Here is a 5780-nt window from a genome sequence, read left to right as displayed (position 1 = left end):
CCCACCAACAACCGGGATCTATCCAGCCAGCAGTTCCAGACACCAGGCGGCCTACGGCTGCAGGCTATCCTGCCAGGATCCTTCAAGCATCCCCAACCCTGCTCCTCTCTGGATTTCAGGTTGGTCTCATGGGACTTTCAAATGAACTCGCTCCCCCTCACACACACACCCTACCTGCAAACCGGATCCAGGCAGCCAGCAGTTCTGGATAGCAGGTAGTCTCCACCTGGAGGACTTCCCACCCAGGTCCTCCAGGCATCCCCACCCCTGCTCCTCTCTGGACTTCAGGTTTGTCTCGTGGAACTTTAAGATGAACTCCCACCACCTCCACACCCTACTAGAAAACCGGATTCGGCCAACCAGCAGTTCTGGACACCAGGCAACTTGCAACTGCAAGCCTTCTCGCCTGGGTCTTTCACGCATCCCCACCCCTGCTCCTCTCTGGACTTTGGGTTGTTTTCTTGGGACTTTAAGACAAAATTGCAACCCCCCCCACACCCCACCTGCAAACCAGATCCAGCCGGCCAGCAGTTCCAGAAACCAGGCGGCCTGCAGCTACAAGCCCTCCTGCCCATGTCCTCCTGGCATCCCCACCCCTTCTCTTCTCTGGACTTAAGATTGGTCTCATGAGATATTAAGACAAACTCGCACCCTCCCACACCCCAACTGTAAACCAGATCCAGCCGACCAGCTGTCCCGGACACCAGGAGGCCTGCGGCTGCAGGCTCTCCACCCCGGGTCCTTCGCGCATCCCAAACCTTGCACCTCTCTGGACTTCATGTTGGTCTTGTGGGACTTTAAGACAAACTGGCACCTGCCACACCCCACCTGCAAACCAGATCCAGCCGGAAAGCGGTTCCTGACACCGGGCGTATTGTGGCTGCAGGCTCTCCCACCTGGGTCCTTCTTGCATACAAACCCCTGCTCCTGTTTGGACTTCAGGTTGGTCTTGTGGGACTTTAAGATGAACTCACACCCCCCCACACCCAACCTGCAAAGTGGATCCAGTCGGCCAGCAGTTCCGGACACCAGGCTGCCATCGGCTACAGGACCTCCTGCCCGCACCCTTCAAGTATCCCCAGCCCTGTTCCTCTCTGGGCTTCAAGTTGCTTTCTTGGGACTTAAAGACGAACATGCACCCCCACCTGCAAACTGGATCCAGCTGGCCAGTAGTTCCAGACACCAGGCAGCCTGTGTTTCTAGGCCCTACTGCCTGAGTCCTTCCGCACCCCTGCACCTCTCTGGACTTCAGGATCATCGTCTCCTGGGACTTTAAGACAAACTCGCATGCCCCCACACCCCCCTGCATACCATATCCAGCTGGCTAGCAGTTCCAGACACCAGGCAGCTTGCGGATAGAGTCCCTCCAGCCTGGGTCCTTTGCGATTCCCCACCCCTGCTCTTCTCTGGACTTCTTGTTTGTCTCATGGGATTTTAAGATGAATTCTCACCACCTGACATCCAACCTGTAAACTGGATCCAGTGAGCCAGCAGTTCCGGACAACAGGTGGCCTGTGGTTGCAGGCCCTCCCATCCGGATCCTTTGTGCATCCCCACCCCTGCTCCTTTCTGGACTTCAGGTTGGTCTTGTTGGACATTAAGACAAACTCGCACCCCTCCACACCCCTCCTGCAAACTGGATCCAGCCAGATAGCAGTTCTCAACACCAGGAGGCCTGCGGCTGCAGGCCCTCCATCATGGTTCTTCCTGGCATCCACACCCTTGCTCCTCTCTGGACTTCAGATTGGTCTCATGGGACTTTAAGATGAACTCGCACCCCCCCAACACTCCACCAGCAAACCGGATCCAGCAGGCCAGCAGTTCTGGACACCAAGAGGCTTCTCGCTGCAGGCCCTTCCACCCGCATCCCCACCGCTGCTCCTCTCTGGACTTCAATTGATCTTGTGTGATTTTAAGATGAACTCGCACCCCCCCACACACACCACACCTGCAAACCAGATCCAGCCTGCCACTAGTTCCAGACACCAGGAGGCCTGCACCTGCAGTCCCTCCCACTCAGGTCCACCGCACATCCCCAACCCTGCTCCTCTTTGGACTCCAGGTTGGTCTCATGGGACTTAAGATGAACTCACACACACACCCCCCAACACCACACCTGCAAACCAGATCCTGCTGGCAAGCTGTTCTGGACACCAGGCCCCCTGCAGCTGCAGGCCTTCCTGCCCGGGTCTTCTATGCATCCCCACATCTGCTCCTCTCTGTACTTCAAGTTGATCTGGGGGAATTTAGGATGGACTCACAGCCCCCACACCCCACCTGCAAACTGGATCCAGCCAGTCAGCAGTTCTGGACACCAGGCGGCAGGCACTCCCACCAGGGTCCTTCGCGCATCCCCATCCCTGCCTCTCTTCACTTCATGTTGGTATTGTGGGACTTTTAGATGAAGTTGCACTCCCCCATAGCCAACTGTAATCTGGATCCAGCCGGCCAGCAGTTCTGGACACCAGGTGGCCTGCAGTTGCAGACCCTCCCACCCGGGTCCTCCTGGCCTCCCCCCACCCCATGCTCCTCTCTGGACTTCAATTTTGTTTCATTGGATTTTATGACAAACTCGCTACCCCCCACACCACACCTGCAAACCGGATCTAGCCTTCCAGCAGTTCCAGACACCAGGAGGTATGCTCCTGCAGGCCCTCCCACCCGGGTCCTCCAGGCATCCCCACCCCTGCTACTCTCTGAACTTCAGTTTGGTCTCCTGGGACTTTAAGATGAACTTGCACCCCCTACTCCCCGCCTGCAAACTGAATCAGGCCAGCCAGCAGTTTCGGGCACCAAGAGGCCTGCAGCTGCAAGACCTCCCCTCAGGACCTGTCGCTTATCCTCTAGCCCTTCCTCACTTGCCTTTGCATTCTCTGAAAGTTTTTGTTTCGAATAGCGTGCAATGTGTGTTGCATGCCCAGTGATATTGATTTATTTTGTATTTCCTTACTCTTGAGGTGTTGATTATGAGATCAGTTAGGAGCTCAACATTTCGTAGAACCAGGGAGGACTTTAGGTCACCCAGGACCAGTGACAACAGTACATGGTACTATAGAGCCAAAGGCTGGCCAACTATAAGAGAAATCAATTTTCTAATCCTGTATAACTTTTAACACTCAGAGATACCTTAAATATGTTACGAAGCAATATATAAATCAACTGATGACTAGGAACAATTGTAGAGGCTCAAGAAGTATGAGCAACCAAGAAAAGGTCTCTCTCCTAAGGGAAATCATCAAGCCCACATCAGCCACAGTCAATACAATGGATGTCATGGACATATCTGATAAGGAATTCAGAATATTTGTAGTGACCACACTAACTGAGATGGAAGAGTAAAGGGTCAAGGAGCTCCAGGAGATGAGGAAGTCCTTTCATGATTTAAAAGAAGAAAAAGATACCTCAAACAAGAACTAGATGGAACTTCTAGATTTGAATAATGTGATACAGGAAATCAAAACCTCCCTTGAAAATATTAAAAGTAGGTTAGATCAGGCAGAAGATGGAATCTCTAATGTAGAAGCCAAAACATCTGACATAGAAAAAAGTATCAAGAAGACTGAGAAAACAACCAAGAAAAATGAGGATAATATACAAGTAATATTGGATAACATCAAGCTCCCCAACATATGGATAATTGCTATCCCAGAAGAGGAAGAAAATAATAAGAGCCTAGAGAATTTAATCCATGAAATCCTGGAAGAAAACTTTCCAAAACTAGAAAGGCATTCAAATATCCAGACCCAAGAAATACATAGAATCCCGAGTAGAATCAACCCAAGATAAAAAATTGGCAAGAGGGAAATGTCAAGTTACTTACAAAGGCGAACCCATCAGGCTAACATCGGATCTCTTGGAGGAAACAATGCAGGCAAGGAAAGAATGGGAAAATTCAGTTAAAGTGTTGAATGAAAAACAATTTCAACCAAAAATACTGTACCCGGCAAGATAATATTTCAAATGGGAAAAAAAAGATAAAAACATTCTCAGATAAACAAAACTTGAAGGAATTTAACAACTCCAGACCAGCTCTTCAAGACGTTCTGAAGGGAGTACTATACCACGAAAATGAAAAAGTCAGACAGTTATACGAGAACAAAAACAAACAAGAAAATGGCTCACTTAAAGATAGGATCAGTTACGGAAATATCAATAATTACATTGAATGTCAATGGATTAAATTATCAAATTAAGAGACATAAACTGGCCGAATGCATAAGAAAACAGAGACCCTCTATCTGTTGCCTACATGAAACTCACCTTATGGATAAAGACATACATAGACTAAAAGTGAAGGGTTGTAAAAAGATAATCCATGCAAATTGAAATTAAAAATAAGGCTGGAGTAACGATATTGATCTGACAAAATGGATTTCAAGACAAAGAATGTAAGAAGAGACAAAGAAAGGCGTTTTTCTTTTCTTTTTTTTTACTTTTTTTTTTGAGAGGTTTTATTGCTATAGGGTGCGTGCACTCGCCAGACCGACAGAGACAGAGAGACAGAAAGCGAGAAATCACCCCCCAGGGGGATGGTCACGCCACAATCCCTTCTCCTCCATTCTCCTCTTGGAACCTTGGGCATGCACGCACACGCACCCGACATGAGTTTTAAGCCACCAGGTCCGGGACGCGAACCGTGGTCGACTACGTGGGAGTCCAGCGACATAGACATTACGTAAATGCTGGTTCCCAAGAAAGGCATTTTATAATAATAAATGGAGTAATCCAGCAGGAAGTCATAACGTTTATAAACATCTGTGCACCCAAGTCAGGCACACCTAAATATGTGAATAAAAGACTCCTGGAGCTTAAAGGAAAAATAGGGAGAAATACTATAATTGTTGGAGATATCAACACCCCATTATCTCCTATTAATTGTTGGAGATCTCAACACCCCATTATCTCCTTTAGACAGATCTTCTAGGCAGAAAGTAAATAGAGAGATACAGGACCTAAATGATACTATAAATTTAATGGGCTTGATAAATATCTAGAGAACTTTCTACCCTAATTCCACAACTTATACATTATTCTCACCCCAGCATGGAACCTTTTCAAAGATTGACCATGTGTTAGGACACAAATCAGGCCTTTATGGATTGAAAGGCATAGAAACTATATCCAGCATCTTCTCTGACCATAATGGAATTAAACTCAAGATTAATTTCAAGAAACACACCCGAAAATATGCAAACACATGGAAACTGAACAACCTACTTCTGAATGATTTTTTCACTACTGAAGAAATTAAGTCTGAAATAAAAAAAAAATTGTGGAAACAAATGATAATGAGTACACAAGTTTCCATAATCTATGGGACATGGCAAAAGCAGTCATAAGAGGGAAATTCCTAACAATTAGTGCACATAAGAAAAGGATGGAAAAATGGCAAATAGATAACCTATCATCATGCCTCAGGAAATTGGAAAAACTACAAACAAACCCCAAAAGTGCCAGGTGAAAAGAAATAATGAAGGTTCGAGCAGAAATAAATGAAATAGAAAATTAATGAACCATACAGAAAATAAATGAAAGCAAAACTGGTTCTTTGAAAAGGTTAACAAGATCGACACACCATTGGCTAGAATGATCAAGAAGAAAGAAAGAAACCAGATTAATCAAATGTGTGATGAAACAGGCAATATTACAACAGACACAGTAGAAATGCAAAATATCATTAGAGGATACTATAAGCGACTATATGCCAACAAATAAGATAACTTGGAGGAGATGGACAAATTCCTGGATGCATATAATCTACCAAGATTGAATCAGGAAGA

The 5780-nt window shown here is 46.8% G+C and overlaps 1 pseudogene; it reads right to left on the bottom strand.

Moving 5' to 3' along the window:
* LOC102500974 (lung adenoma susceptibility protein 2 homolog) overlaps nucleotides 1–5780 on the bottom strand; it is a 12534-nt pseudogene that overhangs the window by 983 nt on the left and 5771 nt on the right.

This window comes from Tupaia chinensis, unplaced genomic scaffold (assembly GCF_000334495.1).
Source record: "Tupaia chinensis unplaced genomic scaffold, TupChi_1.0 Scaffold143798_1, whole genome shotgun sequence".
NCBI classification, from domain to species: domain Eukaryota; kingdom Metazoa; phylum Chordata; class Mammalia; order Scandentia; family Tupaiidae; genus Tupaia; species Tupaia belangeri.
The sequence above is the reverse complement of the archived record's forward strand: the minus strand, read 5'-3'. Positions and strand labels throughout refer to the sequence as shown.